A 17,990-nucleotide genomic window follows, 5' to 3' on the forward strand; every position below is an offset into this window, starting at 1 on the left:
CCCAGACATCCTCCGTACGGCTGAGGGGTCGGAGGTGCTCTCCAGCTGCCCCGCTCTTTCGTGGGCAGTGGCTCCTCCCACCGGGATCTCCGTCCTAGAGCTCTGTGGCCTTGAGGTCAGGGAGCCCCCTGGTATCCGGCACTGGGATTCGCATCCTGACTCTCCCGCTTCCCGGCTGCGGCTGCCTGAGCTGGTCTGCGACTGTCTCCTGCTCCTAGAAGACGGGGTCTGATGACGGTGGCTGCCTCGGAGGGCTGGGGTGGCGCGTCCAGGAAGGTGCCCTGTGTCCAGGCCTGAGACAGGGCCGTGCTGAAGGCAAGGAGTCGCATCAGCTGGAGAAAGAGAGTGGGAGCTTGTCCCCGGGGAACCGAAGACGCTCCGGAACATTCTCTACTCTGACTCTCTCAGGACCTCCGGCTTTGCAGAGCTGTGCGTGTTCTCTGCAGAGCTGGGTGCCAGGGGGTGGCACTGTTTGCTAGCCGTTGGCCTCTGCTCGCAGACGCCTCCCTCCCACACCACGTGCACCTGCGCCAACAAGCCTCTCGGGAAACCCTGTGCTGGTCAGCTCAGAGTTCTAAATTTAAAATCACGTTTTATGGTTTTTGACCATATAACTTAGACATTTCTTTCAGGAACTGGATTGGCTGTACAAGGGATAATTTAGAAATCTTTCATCTAGTCAGTCTGATTAACCTGTACTTGGGAAATGCAGAGAATGTGATAAAACCATATTGAATCCCTGGAGCATGCTCTCAAATGAGTCCCGTGTCCTGGGGCACCTCTCTGTCCCGAAGACACAACTCCCTAGACGGCTCCTGAGTTCTCACAGCTGCCCTGCGGACCCTGGTCCGGGCACATCTGACTGCAGAGTGTATGATCTGTGGAGGGAGGTAATCAGCCTAGATACATGTGTGGTCTTTACATTAGAGAAATTTGGGGAAAGAAATGTGTCTGATTGACAAACTGCATATGTGAACATTGGCACTTAGCTGATAAAACCAGCTCTTAGTGTTTGTTAAATGCCACTCACTGCCAGGGTGCTGTGCCCCGAGTGCCTCGCTTCACCCGATAACCCCAAGAGGCCAGTGTGGGCAGATGACCAGGGAGCCACTGTGGCACCTGTCCAGGGCACCCAGCAGAGCTGAGATCCCACCCTGGGCCATCTGACCCCGAAGCCTGCCACCTCAAGGCACACACATCCATCTGGGATGTCACACCCTCTGCGACGCACAGCACCTTCCTGGATGTTGTTACGGGATCCAGAGTCCAGCATGGGTCTGGTTGTCATTCTCCGTGTGCTCTAGAGGGATGTGGCCTGTGTCTGGCATTTCAGGGACACCCCTTCTCCCAGGGCTGCCCCTCCCCGGGGCTGGGGGGCTTGGGGGGGATGCAGGAGCCCGCAGAGCACTTTGCAGTTCACAAGCTGTGTTCATACCAGTGACTTCAGGACATGAGCCCTTCCCTCCTGCCTGTCTCACTTAGTTCCTCAGATGCAGTGACGTGCCACTCAGCTCTCACGTGGATGCTTCCCTGTGGTGCGGGAGTCAGATCCCTTCCCAGTGAGGCCTGCCGTGCAGCTGCCCCCAACACTGAGAAGTCACTCTCCCCTATTTTAATTTTCTTTGTACTTTGTACCACTTGATATATATATATATATTTTTTTCACTTTCTTTCTTTCTTTTTAAAGAAGCAAGGTCTTCCTCTGTCACCCTGGCTAGAGTAAAGTGGCATCATCACAGCTCACTGCAGCCTCAAACTCCTGGGCTCAAACAATCCTCCTACCTCGGCCTCCCGAGTATCTGTAACTAAAGGCACTCGCCACCACACCCAGATAATTTTTAATTTTTTTAAAGAGAAGAGGTCTCACTATGTTGCCCAGGCTGGTCTTAAACTCCTGACCTCCAGTGCTCCTGATCCTCCCACCTCAGCCTTCCAAAGTGCTCCCAAAGGTGTGAGTCACCATGCCCTGCTTCCATCTAAGTGACTACTTTTATTTTCTGTCTTTCCCCTGAAAAACGTAAGCCCCGTGTGATCAGAAACTTTGTCGTATTCCCCTAGCCAATGGGTAGTCATTACATTCACATTACATCAGCTATTTTCAAACCAATAAATGAGTGACATTGGAAAGACCTCACGGCCTGCAGAGTAGAGGATGCACACTGATTATTCTGAAGGAACGGCTCAAACTTAAATGTATGTATACGTGCCTCTCGAGACACACGGAGACATAGTGAGTATAAATAGCTCAGTGTTTCCTACAGTCTTACATTTGGGGCCAAGTTGGATGGAGCTAGAAATCCCGAACTTTCTTATGAAAATCTCACCAACAAAGAGAGGCCCGCCAGATGCCTTTGAACTGGGCACCCGATCAACGCGGCCGTGTTAGGCAGCATTGCTGGCACCATCTGGCCTGCCTGGCCAGTGTTTCGGAGGTTTAAACATCTTTACCGGCCCCATCGTAGCTCTGTTCTTCATTCAGAGGGGCCAGGAGCAGGTTTTCTTGAGGGCAAGAAACGCACTTCGGCAAAATGACTTCTAACCCACCGTACAGCACCAACTACGGCTGTAAAACGAGTCCAGAAATCCTTGTAATGTGGGAGGATTATGGTCGCCCATAAATATTTATGGAGTGACAGCAGCCTCTTAGGCGTAATGCACAAGGCATCTGCCACCACGCTGAGACGCAGACTGGACAGCACAACGCGTAGACTTCCGTAACGTGTTTATGGTTTACGGAGAAAAGCAGTATTTTCAAAGTGAAATCAAGGGGCTTATTTTCTCCTAAATTCCTCATCTACCAAAACTGTCTGCCTGGAAGATCTCAGGAGAAGCCCCTGGCCCCACCACATTCCTGTGCCACGCCGTCTCCGGACAAGAGTCGAGCCCTGTGCTTGTCCCTCACGGCCCTGGGTGGCAGCTCCTTGACTCGCGGCTCCCCGCGAGCTGTGCCGTGCTCCGAGGGGCGCTTGCCCACTCACTCGCTGGCTTCTACTTGGCCTTGAGCCCGGGGAAGGCTTGGCGCTCGGTTCTTGAGTTCTGCTGGCAGTTTTCCCACTTGTCACGGAATTCCCTGTAAGAAGCGTCCTCCCTCCTGTTGTTTTGGGTTGTTGTTTATACAGGACTCCGGATACATATGGCACGTGGAAGCAATTAAGGTAAAGATGCAAAGTGGGCCTGTCCCACGGGCTCCCGGCCTGCCAATCTCCCACTCGGAGGGGGGGTGGGGGCTGCACAAACCCCGGGAGCCTCCTGACTCGAGCCGCACCCAGGAAGGTGCATGAGGAGAACACATCTTTAGAGGAGTTTTGTTTGTTGATTTCTAAGATTGATGTTTAAAGTCAGCTAACGAAAAACTTGAGTGCTCCAATGCAACGTTGTGGAGCAGAAGTTTTTTTTTCTTAGAGACAGGCAGTGCAGTGGCATCATCACAGCTCACTTTAGCCTCAAACTCTTGGGTTCAACAATCCTGCTGCCCCAGCCTCCTGAGTGCCACCACGCCTGGTTAATTTTTTTAAGTTTTTTGTGCAGACAGGGTCTTGCTATACTGCCCAGGCTGGTCTTGAACTGCTGGCCTCAAGCCATCCTCCTGGCTTGGCTTCTCAAAGTGCTGGGATGACAGGTGTGAGGCACCTGCCCGGCCATGATGCAGGAGAGTTGCCACTGGCACCAGCAGGAGTGAGTGAATACTGCAGCTGGCCACGCTCACCACAACTGCACCTGCCATTTCCCGTCTGGGGGCTGCCCTACACCACTCCGCCCAGGGGTGTTCTTACTGGCGCAAGAGTGAGGCTCCAGGAATCTGAGACTGAAAGGGCTGTCCAGGCTCCTCTGCACTCTTGTCTATCCCTGGCAATTGGCCCGCCTAGCGGGCCAAACACCAAACCCCTCCACGCGGGCTCTTAGGTGACTGCTTTGCCGCCATTGCCACATCTGACCGTGCCCTGGCTAGCCACGCCACCGTTGTTGTGTGCTCAGGGGCAGCTTGTAGGCGCTCTCTGGCTGCTAGAAGCTAACAAGTTCTTTCTCTGCTTCCCCTCAAACTGCTACGGTAGTATGTGGAGAACATAGTTACAACAGAGGGTCCCTAGTTTTCTTATCATTTGCCCACTAATGTGGATTTGTGGAACAGCAGGAAAAAGGGCTTACACCGTAAAATTATCAAAGTGGAATGGCCTTCACTTGCTGAGAGTGGACTTGATAGGCCATCGAATGGGGCCAATTAATATGTGATAATTCAAACTGGATATATTTATGCAGATGTGGTTAGACAACAGAAAGAAGTCAACTTGCCTTCAACCTAAAGGGGGCAGCAGCTGATGCCCTCCCAGGTTTGAAGGAAGGCCCATCAGACCCACGGGGCTTGGGGGTCATGAGATGTGTGTGAGTTAGAGTAACAAAGGGCAGGTATCTGGGAAAACTTGCCCAGAGTTTAGCGATGCCCATAAACTCCGATGACGTGGAAGGAAGAGAGCGGTGGATACATTTTGACAGCGGTTTAGGCTGATTGGATGTTAAAAAATTCTCTTTAGTATTCAGACTTGTTGAGTAATTTGTTCTCGACTCCCAGATAATAAGTATAAATGTCAGTGGATAAGGCTGGCCAGGGACCCCAGGGAGAGGTGCGCTCTGGCCAGGGATGCCAGACAAATGCCCCGAGAGAGCATGTGCACCACTACAGCCCTGCTCGGCAGCTGCTGGCTTTGCTGGAACTGCGTGTGCCTGCACGTGCATGTGCACACACTTGTGCATGTGCGTGTGTGTGGCTAAGGATGTCAGAGAACCATGCAGTTCCCGTCTAACTCTGATTCTGCAGAAGAAAGGAAGCTGCTTGTGGTCAGCGAGCAGGTTTTTCCTGGGCTGTGTGACGAGCTCAGTGTTTATTCTGCAAGCTTCAATGTGCGAAGTATTAATATTACCACAAATTCCTGGGTATCATCTGGGCTCAGCTGGGCTGGGTGGGGGGCCCCTGGGTTCCGGGCCTTCCTCGCCTGAGCTCATTTAAAATGATGATTTGCAACATCAATAACAGAGCAGCACAGAAGCAGAGGTGCTCAGCTGTGCATTTCAGTTTAAGGAAATAGATGGTCCCTAAGACACTGAACAGTAACTTCATTTTAAATATCGTCCACAAATTCTGGCATCACTCAAATATCTAAAAAATAATAATGAGTGTTCACAGGATTAGTTGACTAGGGTTCAAAGATAGGTTTCAAGGGATGCAAAGAAAAAAAAAATCCCAAACAAACAAATAGGATGTCCTTCAATGAAAATCAAGCTCTGTGACATATTGGCTGTGACAGTATTTTCCAAATTTCAGGCACAGCTATGGCCACACCCCAGACCACCTATTGTCAACTGTAACTCATTATGTTTTTTTTTTTTGAGGCAGAGTCTCGCTTTGTTGCCCAGGCTAGAGTGCGTGATGTGGCGTCAGCCCAGCTCATGGCAACCTCAAACTCTTGGGTACAAGCAATCCTTCTGCCTCAGCCTCCTGAGTAGCTGGGACTACAGGCATGCACCACCATGCCTGGCTAATTTTTTCTCTATATATTAGTTGGCCAATTAATTTTCTTTCTATTTATAATAGAGATGGGGTCTTGCTCTTGCTCAGGCTGGTTTCAAACTCCTGACCTCGAGCAATCCACCTGCCTTGGTCTCCTAGAGTGCTAGGATTACAGGCTGAGCCACCGCGTCCAGCTCTCATTATGTTTCTTTAAACCAACTTGCTCTTTTCACGTAAGTAAATTTATTTAAAAGAAAACTCTGTATTGCTGATAATGGGTTAGCTAAAAAAAAAAAAATAAAAAAAAAAATAAAAGAAAACTCTGCATCACAACTGTAAAATTACACTCTTTTTTGTTGTTTTTGTTTGTTTTGTTTTGTTTTTTTGAAACAGAATCTTGATTTGTTGACCAGACTAGAGTGAGTGCCGTGGCGTCAGCCTAGCTCACAGCAACCTCAAACTCTTGGGCTCAAGCAATCCTTCTGCCTCAGCCTCCCGAGTAGCTGGGACTACAGGCATGTGCCACCATGCCCGGCTAATTTTTTCTATATATATTAGTTGGCCAATTAATTTCTTTCTATTTATAGTAGAGACGGGGTCTCACTCTTGCTCAGGCTGGTTTCAAACTCCTGACCTTCAGCAATCCACCTGCCTTGGCCTCCCAGAATGCTAGGATTATAAGCGTGCGCCACTGCGCCTGGCCAAATTACACTCTTGAGTCTCTTAGGAGCACAGCAGTGCTCCCTTGTCCACAGTTTTGCTTTTTCTGGTTTCAGTTATGCACAGACAACTGAAGTCTAAAAATATTAGAGTATCTCGAAAGAGTGACAGACCACATTCACATAACTTTTATTACTGCATAGTGTTATCATTGTTCTATTTTATTACTAGTTATTGTTATTAATCTTTTACTGTGTCTAATTAATAAATTAAACTTCATCATAAGTGTGTATGTATAGGAGAAACCATAGTATGTATATTAGGTTTGGTACTATCTGTGGTTTCATACATCCACTGAGGGTCTCGATCATATTTCCTGCAGATAAGGGGGGACTACTGTACTCTTAATTTTTTTTTTTTTGAGACAGAGTCTCACTTTGTTGCCTGGGCTAGCGTGCCATGACATCAGCCTAGCTCACAGTAACCTCCAACTCCTGGGCTCAAGCAATCCTCCTGCTTCAGCCTCCCAAGTAGCTGGGACTACAGGCATGCACCACCATGCCCGGCTAATTTTTTCTATATATTTTTAGTTGGCCAACTAATTTCTTTCTATTTTTTTTTTTTAGTAGAGACGAGGTCTCACTCTTGCTCAGGCTGGTTTCAAACTCCTGACCTTGAGCGATCTACCCGTCTCAGCCTCCCAGAGTGCTAGGATTACAGGCGTGAGCCACCGTGCCTGGCCTGTACTCTTAATTTTTAAGAGGCTGGGTGTGGTGGCTTGTGCCCATAAACTCAGCACTTTGGGAGGCCAAGGCAGGAGGACTGCTTGCAGCCAGGAGTTCAAGTCCAGCCTGGGCAACATAGTGAAACCTCATCTCTTAAAAATATTTAAAAAATTACCTGGGAGGGTTGGTATGTACCTATAGTCCCAGCTACTCTGGAGGCTATGTCAAGAAGCTCGCTTGAGCCCAGGAGTTTGAGGCTGCAGCGAACTATGATTGCATTCCATCCTGGGCAACAGAGCAAGACTGTGTCTCCAAAAAAGAAAAAAAAAATTTAACAGGCATACTTGAATTAACAAAGTCTAAAATTAATCAGAATCTTTTTTTATGCTTTCTTTGTTCTTTTTCCTTAAAATTTATTTTGCTTTTCAGAAAAGAAATTAGCCAGAATCTTTACTGTCCTCCTGAACCAGAGACCTGAGATTCCTTTGATTGTAACAACCATCCCCTGTGTCACGTGTTACTGCTGCTCAGCATTTTGTTTCCATCTGTTTTTAAATCACCCTAATAAGGGTGATTTTTGTTGTATTTTGTATCATCAATGTTTATTGCAGTTTACTCACATTTACTTTTTTTTTTTTTTATCTCTCCAGTGCTTCTGGCGTTTATGTCTCTCTTCTGGAATTTCCTTATTTCCTTGGTGGTTCTTTCAGCAAAGGTCTGTTACAGGTAAATGCACTTTGTTACAGGTTTGAAAATGTCTCTATGTTTTTATTTCACTTTGAGATGGCTTAGCTGGAGCTGGGTGTGGTGGATGCACCTATAGTTTCAGCTACTAAGGAGGCTGAAGCAGGAGGATCACTGGAGTCCAGGAGCTTGAGGCTGCAGTTAGCTATAATGACACCTTTGCACTCTAGACTGGGTAACAAAGCAAGACCCTGTTTTTCTTTCTTTTCTTTTCTTTTTTTTTTTCTTTTTTTGAGACAGAGTCTCACTTTGTTGCCCAGGTTAGAGTGAGTGCTGTGGCATCAGCCTAGCTCACAGCAACCTCACACTCCTGAGCTCAAGCAATCCTACTGCCTCAGCCTCCCAAGTAGCTGGGACTACAGGCATGCACCACCATGCCCGGCTAGTTTTTTCTATATATATTAGTTGGCCAATTAATTTCTTTCTATTTATAGTAGAGACGGGGTCTCGCTCTTGCTCAGGCTGGTTTTGAACTCCTGACCTCGAGCAATCCGCCTGCCTCGGCCTCCCAGAGTGCTAGGATTACAGGCTTGAGCCACTGTACCCGGCCAAGACCCTGTTTTTAAAAAACAAAAGAAAAGAAAGAAAGAAAAGGCTTAGCTGGACATGGAGAGTCACCTGCTGTCTCTGGGCACTGGGAGGCATCATTCCATTGTGTCTTTCCTTCTGCTGTTGCTGCTGAGAAGTCTGCCGCCACTCTGGTCACCCGTGGGCAAGTGGATGGATTTCTTCTCTTTGACAGCTTGCAAGGTCGTCTCTCTGTCCTGATGGCCTGTGACTTCTCACTACCGTGTGTTTAGGTGTGGATTTCTCTCTATTTGTCCCGCTTGGGACTTGTGTTTCCTGAATCGGAGACTGTGCCTCTTTCATCGGCTCTGTGACAGTCTCAGGCCCTCCCTCTGCATCTCCCTCGCTCTGTGGTCTCCTCCCGGGCTCCCGGGAGAGGTAGCTGGGCCGCCTCGCCAGCCACGGGGCTCAGAATCCTCACCTTACCCTGATCCGCCTTCCAGTTCACTCCATCCTCCTCCTCCTCCACCTGTGCCCCGGGGGGAGCCACACATGGGGAGCACTGTCACCCTTTTTTCTTCCCTGTCTCTTTATTCCTTTCCTGCTCCCAAACTGCAGCTTCCCAAAGGCTGCCTCACTCACCGCAGGGGCACAATAACCGTTTGTTGATTTAATTTAGTTTTAAGAAATATTAGGAGGAAACACCCAGAATTCCACTCCATAAAAGGTTTTCCTTGAGAACCTCATAAAAACAAACAGGACCACATTTATAGACTCTGCTCTTGGAACTCCTGCACGTCCCGTTGGCAGCCAGCCTGTTTCTCTTCGGCCTGCCCTAATTTATTTTTGGTCCCGCGCATGTGAGCCAGTGCTTGTTTTGATAACTGCATTTGTGCCTTCCAGCTTTGACAGACAAATCATCGCCCTGGGCTTCCTAGTGGTCAGGAGCTCGGCTCACCTCCTGCTCAGGGGAGGAGCTCCCCCTCCGGCAGCCTGCTCTGCTCTCTGCAATTAGTTATCTAGCAACGGAGCCTCTCAGGACGGTGGCTCTGCAAAGAGGGAGGAAATGCAAATGCGGGACGTGAAAGACCTTTCTGAGCCCTAACATTCTACCCAGATCACACGAAGTGGAATCTACCGTCTGTGAAGGTTTAAAGAGGGGTGTGAGCAGCGATGGCAGGACGTTCTTTTAGTCAAATTACTGGCCAGGAATATTCCCAGAACTGAAAGCAAGTCCCTCTTCGCAACGTTCCTAAGACACGCTTGCAGCTTCCACTGGGGCGACCTGCGTGGAACCTGGACACTGTCCTTTCCGGGTGTTCGAAGGAGGCAGGAGACGTCAGCTCAGGGCCTCCTCTGCCCGCCTGAAGCCAGCAGGGACGGCCGCGCTAAGGAGGGACAGAGGACTGAGCACCAAGCCTGGGTTTTCAGACAGAAGTCGCTCAGCCCTGGCTTCCTCTAGCTCAGGCAACAACTCCAGATTGTTCCTTGGGTAGCGCCGAGTGTGGCGAGGTCAGAGGAAGGGGAGAGAGGGAATCCTTGAGGCTGGCCGGCTGCCAGGCCAGAGCTCAAACACCTGGGCACCAGATGTGCCCTGTGCGTGGGGGGCGCCGTTGACCCAGCGGCTGCACTTTCCACACGGTAGCTGCTCCGCCCCGGCCAGGCATCCTCTCTGCTGTCTGTCTTTCCTCTCGTGAGCCTCCCAGACCTGCCGCCCCCTTTCCTGCCTCTCCAACTCAAAGCAGCTTGGTGCTTTCCATAGCAGAGCTTGACGCTTACTTAGATATCTTTGTCTGAACTCACCTGGGAGAAGCTTTGCAGCTGACAAGGGAGGTGAACTTCTTTCTCAAGGTCAAGTAGAGTTTGGCAGTGCCAGGTTGGCCCACGTGATCCTCTGGGACACAGTCAGGCAGTTTCCCCGGGGCCAGCGGGCTCGAGCCGGCAACGCACCCAGGGTGCTGTCTGGAGAGGAAGACGGCCGGGGGAGCGACGGTGGCCTGCAGTGGCCAGGTACCAAAGTAAAGCAAAGCGCCAGGGGCCACCCCGTGCCCAAACAAACGGCCACACTCAGAAAGAGGCTGGAATAAGGACGTGAGGTTGCCTCAGGTCTGTTTGTAATTACCGAGCTCCTGTCTCCCTTCCAGTAGACTGCTGGTGTTTTCTTCCCAGCTTTCTTTGGAGTATTGGAAGATTTCATTATACCATATTTCAGTTCAAAATGAAGCAAATTTAGGGAAAAAAATATGTTGGCTGATAGCAACAGTCACACTGTGCCAGAAAACATCCCCAGGAGACCTACTGCTTACGCAGAGACCCACGGGCTGGTGTCTCAGGAAATACCAAGCCACAGCCGAGAGCTGCCAGGGAACCTCTGGTCCACCCCGGACATTGCCCTCGTGTCGGGCAGACGCTGACAGGGTGAGCAGTGGCTCTCACTGGTTGCCAGCTCTGTGTCATAGCTGTGCACCTCTCGATGGGACAGGGGGCTCAGGATGGTGACTGGCAAAAACCAAGCGTGGAAAACCGTTTGGTGGTTCCCGGAAAAGTTAAACGTAGAGTTATCATGTGACGGGCAACTCCACTCCTAGGTGTAAACACCCAAGAGAACTGAAAGTGGACTCAGACAAACACATGTGCACACGTGTGTGGCAGCATTTTCCCCAGTAGCCAAAGAGGGAACGAGACCGAGGGCCCGTCCACAGAGGGCGGGACGAACACCATGTGGCATGTCACACAATGGGATGTCGCAAACAGGAACGAGGCTCCAGTAAAAGCTACAACACGAATGAGCCTGGAAAGGTCATGTGCAGTGAAAGAAGCCAGACGCAAAGCCACATAGGGTGTGAGTTGGGCTCTAGGCAGATCCACCCGGAAAGCAGACTAGTGGATGCAGGGGCTGTGGGGCAGGGCAGGGAAGGGTAGTGGAGTGGCTGCTCAGTGAGTACAGGGTGTCTTCAGGGTGATGAAGATGTTTTGGAACTAGATAGAAGTGGTTGGACAACATTTTGAATGTGCTAAATGATGTTCACTATAACATAGTGAATTTTATACATTGTGTAAACTTTACCTTAACTAAAAAAAAAAAAACCTTACCGACTATAAGCCCCCTAAAACTAAACTAAAAGCGTAAACCCGTATGTGTTTATTTATGGGAATTAATGAATACAGAATCCTTCCTCAAGCGGAACTTCCCCTAAACCAGCCCTACAAGAAGAGGAAACTTTTCTCTCCTTTTCTCAAGATCCTGTCTTGTTAACTTCATGCCCCACAATCATAAACTTTTTCCTAATCTAAACATGCTCCTGGAGATCACTCTTTCTCTTTTTCTGACTTGGCTTGTTTCACATTTGAAGTGATTTGGGATCAGCTCTAATATTTTTTTTTGCTTTAGAAGAGTAGTAAAAATTAATTAATCTACAACTGCACTGATAGCAAAAGTTAATAGAAATTTTAATAAAAATACAACCTCAATAAGCTTCCTCATTGTTCCAATAAATGCAATAGCAGTTTAGAATTATAGATAAAAAAATTAATAAAATAGCTGAGGCTAGGGACTGTGAAGCTCAAATACAGGGACATGGTCTCTATGTAGCTTGTCCAGCAGCGAGGTGAGAAGACGCCCTCATTTCGTGCTGTGCATTGAACATTTTCTTGAACCTTTAACTAATACTCTTTGATGACTTATTTTTAATTATTCAGACTTTTTATACAATGCAAAAAAAAAAAAAGCTTGGATACAACTATAATAGCCAAGAGGAAATTGCAGAAAGAAAATTTTTAGAAAACCAAAAGATAGCTGGGTGTGGTGGCTCATGCTGGTAATCCCAGCACTTTGGGAGTCCGAGGTGGGGAGGATCACTTGAGCCCAGGAGTTTGAGAACAGCCTGAGCAACATAGCAAGACCCTGTCTCTACAAAAAAATTAAAAAATTAGCCTGGCATTATGGTGCACACCTATAGTCCCAGCTACTTGGGAGGCTGGGGCAGGAGGATCACTTGAGCCCAGGAGTTGGAGGTTGCTGTGAGCTAGGCTGACGCCACGGCACTCTAGCCTGGACATCAGAGTAAGACTCTATCTCAGAAGGAAAAACAAAACAAAACCATGTCCTCTGCAAATAGGGACAGTTTGATTTCCTTTTCTCCAATTTAGATGCCCTTTATTTCTTTCTCTTGCCTAATTTCTCTGGCTAGGACTTCCTGAGAAATGTTTTTAAAAATTATGGTGGAAAATTTCAACCATGAAAAAAGCAGAGAACAAAAGTAGTAGTTCAAATCCCTATGCATCCATCACCAGCTTGTTCTTCTCTCACCTCCATTGTTTTTTCCTTAATTATAGTTAAACATACATAAAATAAAATTTACCATCTTAACATGCACATTGTCATGTGGCCATCACCACCATCCATCTTCAGAACTTTTTCATCTTGTAAAACTGAAAGTCTGTCCCTATTAAACGCTCACTCCCCAGTCCCTCCCTAGACCCTGGCACCTGCCACTCTACTTTCTGTCTCTGATCTCTGAGTTTGATTCCTCCAGGGACCTCTGAGAGTGGATTTGTCCTTTTGTGACTAACTTATTTCACTGAGCATAATGACCTCAAGGTTCATGCAACCCCTCCACCGTTTTTAAACTCCAGAAATCTTGAAGCCCTGGAGAAGACCAACAATCAGCTCATGCTGAAAGCTGCCTGCGTTTCCCTGTAGACCCCAACTCTTCTCCTGTGAGCTCATTTTATCCTCACAGCCGGCTCACCCTCCTAGGTCAGAGAGCAAGGAGACGCCAGGGCCTGGGACCCACGGCCACCCTGTGACAGGTTTTACTTCTGCGGAGTGTGCCACAGAGTCATCGAGCCCAGGGCATTCTACACTGTGGGGCCACAGACTCCTGGGCAAGGTGACTTCAGGTGACACACAGATTAGCAGTTTTTATTTTAATAACTGTATTCGTCTAAATGTCTATTGACAAAAGCAATGGGTAGGTCACACTTAGGGTGGGAGGGAGAACAGGAACCTGTGGGGATTTAAGTTCTAAACCTGTCCTCTGCCGCCTTGGCCACCATTTGCCATGATCCTTGCCATGGTGACTCTAACTGGGGTGTGATTTCTTCTTGTGAGCACACGGCCTGTGTCCACAGACCCACTTCCTGCTCCTGCCACCCTGGCACCCACCACCCAATGGACTCTTTAACTCCAAAGTCACTCTGGACTATCTCAAGTTTCCAGTGTTTCTCCTGGTGGGTAAAATACAACTGACATCTGACTCTGTAGGAACATCAAAGGCAACGTGAACCGAATTCCTTTAACCATGCCTTTGTTTATGAATTTCTTCAGAGCACTTAGCCACTCCCTGTGGGCCATACATCCCGGGCAGGACTGGATGGGCCCTGAGTCATACAGGGGTAGGAGGGAGGGAGGAGGGGAGGGAGGAGGGGAGGCAGGAGGGAGGGAGGAGGGGAGGGAGGGTTCCGGGCCAGAGGTTCTTGGGTAGCACTTCCATTTTGTCCCTGCTCACGCCTGCCTCAGTTTCCCTGCATATGAGGAGCTGGATGAGCTCTGCTGAGAATTAATTAACAAATGTCCATTAAATGTTCACAGGGAAAGTGCTCTGTGGCTGCTAAGTAGTATTAAATAATTACAACCCTCGAATGATGAACCATCACGGCGTTGATCTGATGCATGAAAATGTTGTTATATGTCTTTTCACAATGAGTTTATTTAACAAGAGCTGATCTTTGCAATTTGGTTTATTTTCTCTAACCCTTTTAATTTCAGACACAGGGGTTATTAGCAGATAACTGCTCGTTTCTGCTGTAAATCAAGAAAATACTCATTAGAAGCCCAATGCTGTGATTGCTAGGCTCCTGGCATGGGATGATGGCAGAATTTGGCATAAAAATACACTGAATTCAAAACTATTTTTTTGTTCAAGCAAAACAAAATGGCATTTTCTGAACTGAGCAACCTCTTAAATGTATTAGAATCCAAATCATACTTGGTGAAGCATCAGGATGAGACGAAGCCATCGAGTATCAAACTGAGTCCTCAAGACTTGGGAAAAGGGGAGGAGGGAGGCCAGGATGGGCCCCCAGGACCACTGTGGGTGCCCCGCCGGCCCCACGTGTTAGCTCACAATCCAGTGGGGCCACATGGAGGGACAGTGTGGTCCCCACTGTGCTGGGAGCCACCCCACAGACACGGACACTGCCAACAGAAGGGGCCAGATGCGATTTTTTTTTAAGAGCATATCTATAAAAGTCTGGGGGGAAGAAAAGAGGGATGATGTTTAAACCATATGGCCTGGGCTGGGGACGACTGGACATACTGCTTTCGTCCCTGGCCCTCCCTCCCATGGCTCCCAGGTGGTATTTTCTCTTGTGTTTCTCTGTTGTGTTGATCCACAGGAGAAAATGTTTCCACTCCTCACTCTCCCCTTCTTTATTTATATACTCCTTTCCAGACTGGGAGAATCTCTTTTTGCAAAATTATCCTTGCCTAATCCATGGAGACAGAAAGTGGATTAGTGGTTGCCAGGGGCTGTGGGGAGGGGTTGGGGATGGGGAGTGACTGCTAATGGGTACCAGGTTTCTCCTAGGGGTGATAAATGTTCTGGAATTAGATAGTGGTGGTGGTTATGCAACTCTGGGAATATACCAAAAGCACTGAATTGTATACTTTAAAAGGATGAGTGGTGCCAATGATATCTCAATAAACTGTTATTTAAAAAATTATCCTTGCCTATTGCTGCTGGTCTTAGGACCATTCCTCATGAGATATGTCTTCCGCCTACTGCAGAGAACTCCCCAGAAGTGGCTCTGATGGTCCTGCTAGTGGCACTTGGAGTTTGTGTTCATGTTTTGCTTTTGTATAAACACTTGCACAAGTCGCTAAGTGTGGAAGACCTCCTGTGTTCCATCTTGGGTCAGTGTTCCAAGCTATATGCAAAGCAGATAGAGGATTTGGACTTCTAAGTTGGAAAATTGGCTTATAAAATCTCTTAGGAGCAAAATTGAAATGTGGCTTAGGCTTTGGTCAAAGAGATGGAAGGAGACAAAGAAGACCCTATTCTTTCTGGACTCTTAGGAGCCCACTGGGCCCCCCAAAAGGAATAAATAGGTCCCCCTTTTTCATCAGGCCAGCAGCAGGAACTGCTGGAACTCCCCAGAATTAGACCTTTGGCCCACCAACCCCAAGGGCAGGACAGGGGCCTGGGCAGGCCCATCCCAACGCTGGCAGCTCCTGCTCGAGGTGACCTACAAGGCCTTGAACAGTCCTCGTATGTCCTGTCTTTCTCCTAAACTCTTAATTCAAGATGCTTAATGAATTCGAAAAACAATAATGTAATCTGGGGAGAGTTAGAAACTGAAAACCCTTCACCCAGTCTGGACAGAAGATATCCCGCTCCTCTAGGGTCTCCCAGGATGGCCTTGCAAAGTGTCATAGGATCAGCATTTATAGGATAAAAAATAAAAGCAGTAAGTTCTAGGAGAAAAAAGAGGGGAGTTCTCTAGGAGCTACAGTCTGAGACCATCCTGGTTAGCAGTGTGCATGTGCATCTCAGCACACACTGGACCCCAAGCCCCACTTAGGGGAAGGTGACCTTCTGGTGGCCTGTGTGGACAACGCTAAGGTATAGGTTGTCCACTTTCCTCTGCCTCACTGATCGGAGTAAGGCAGCCCTGGGAGGGAGTTCCTCTAGGAGGGTGAAGACTAGACCACAGGGCAGAGACACGCGTGGCCTGGAGTCCCACACTGCCCACTGCAGCCCTCCAAGGAGCTGCCAGTCATCTGGCACCCGCGACGGTCCATAAACAGTCTCTCCCGGCTTTGTCCCCAGCGAGCAGGAACCGTCTGCCCTTGCTGCGTCCCGCTGCGGCTCCAGCGCCCACTGGCCGTGCGGCATCCCTGAAGGTGGCGGCGGGAAAGGACCCTGCTCCTCCCGCGCTGTTGGTTTTGTGCCCAGGGTCTTGTCGTGGGCCTGGGCGCTGGGGTCTGCTGAGGCCGCGCTCCCGGCAGACTCCTCAGGCTGCGTCTGGGTCAGCCGCTTGCTGCGGTTTTTCTCAAGGAGGAACGTGGAGCCAGGAGGCGGCGGCGGCCCGGCCGGTCCCAGGTTACCGGCCTGTGCGCGCTGGGCAACGAGGTGGCCACCTCCCCGCAGCGCCGTGCGCTTTGCGCGGTTTCACGTCCAGGAGGCACAAAGGGACCGTGGCGCGGTTCTCGAGGCGGGTCCGCGGCTGCAGGTGCGCGGGGCCTGCCTAGGGCGGCGCGGGCCTCGGCGAGCCACGAGAGGCTCCTCCTGAGTCCTCAAGGCCGGCTCCTTCCCCGCCCCGTCGGGCGCGCGGCGCGGACAATGGGGAGGCGCCCGGCGTCGGCCCGATCCGCGGCCTTTGTTGCCGGGCCTCGTGCCGATGGGTTAATGGGGCAGAAGGGATCGCTGAAGGGCGACAGAAGCGGCCTTTGAAAGAGGGTGTCAGCCCAGGGCGGCGAGACAAAGGCCAAAACACACACGGGCGGAGAGGGACAGATGGGCCGGGCGAGGCGAAACAATTAGGCCGCGAGTGCGGGGGCGGGGCGCGGCGCCATCATCGCCCGGTTACCCGCGGCGGCCCCGCGCCCCGGGCAGCAGCGCTGCGGGCGGCCCCTGCGAGTCCCGCCACGGCCCTGCCTGCGGTCGCCCTGGGCCTGGGGGCACGGATGGCCGGCCGGACGCGGGATGCCCTGCCCGCGAATAACAGAAGAGCTGAATCCTGCCTCGCTGGCCCCGCGACCCCAGATTTCCCGTCTGGACGACCTGAGGGCGTCCCCCTGAGCCCCTATCGGGTCCGCGCTCCCACCTCCCCTCGCCCAGAGGGAGGGGCGCGGCGACCCCGCCTCGCGGACCGGCCGGCTGGACCGCGGGCCCCGCGCGCGCCTGCCCGGCCCCCGCCAGACGGCGCTGCTGAGCCCCGAGCCGCGCGCTGCAGACCGATGCTGTTTAATTAACGTGCAAATTGAGTAGATTAAATGACTCTAAATAATTAGCCACAGATCCTATAAACAGGATAACATATTTAATTAAGCAGCGATATAGATTTTGGAAACTGTTAATGTATTTTTAGAATGGCTGCTTAGATCTTTCACTTTTCCCCCCTAACTTCAAACATGTAACTACAGCCCTCGGTACGTGGATAAATATCTGGAAACACGATTATGCCTGTTAACTTCGGCTAATAGAAATGTTGGTTTAACAGGAACTCGCGCAGCTCCGGCGCGGGCGTGCTGCAGCCTGGACGGCCAGGCAGGGCTGGGCCGGGGTCCTGGTTCCGCTCAGCCTGGCTTGGCCCCTGGCAGAGGGTCAGGGGATGCCCAGTGGAGGGACACAGGAGAAGGTAAGTGAAAAACACAATCCAATTTCATTATATCAATCACATTTAATTGGCAATTTGTACGAGCAATGACCGGGCTGGCTTTAGGTAAAACTATTAGGCGACAGGCGGGTGTGCTACTAAAATTCTTGGTTAGTTAATTAGTGTCTGAACTGCGGAGGGAAAGGATTCTCAGATTTACTCTCTACAAAGAGAGAGCAGCCCAGACAATTCATTAGGCAGGCGGCTTGTAAATTAGAGCTAAGTTAACCTGATTTCCCTTAATTAAAACATCTTTTCTCGTTTACGATGTGGATATAAGTAGATCTCCAGGGTTTTGAATTTTCTGCAACAGCAGATGGTCAGCTAGAAGCAGATAATAGTTAACGCTTTCTCTCTACCAGATCCGAACAACGTGAGCCGCCGGCCCATCTGAGGATTAAAAGGAGCGATAACAAAGAGTGTTAACCCTTCCCAGTCTCTGGGCTCCGAGGCTCTGAGGGAGGGGCTGC

Source organism: Microcebus murinus, chromosome 19 (genome assembly GCF_040939455.1).
Source record: "Microcebus murinus isolate Inina chromosome 19, M.murinus_Inina_mat1.0, whole genome shotgun sequence".
In the NCBI taxonomy this organism is placed as follows: domain Eukaryota; kingdom Metazoa; phylum Chordata; class Mammalia; order Primates; family Cheirogaleidae; genus Microcebus; species Microcebus murinus.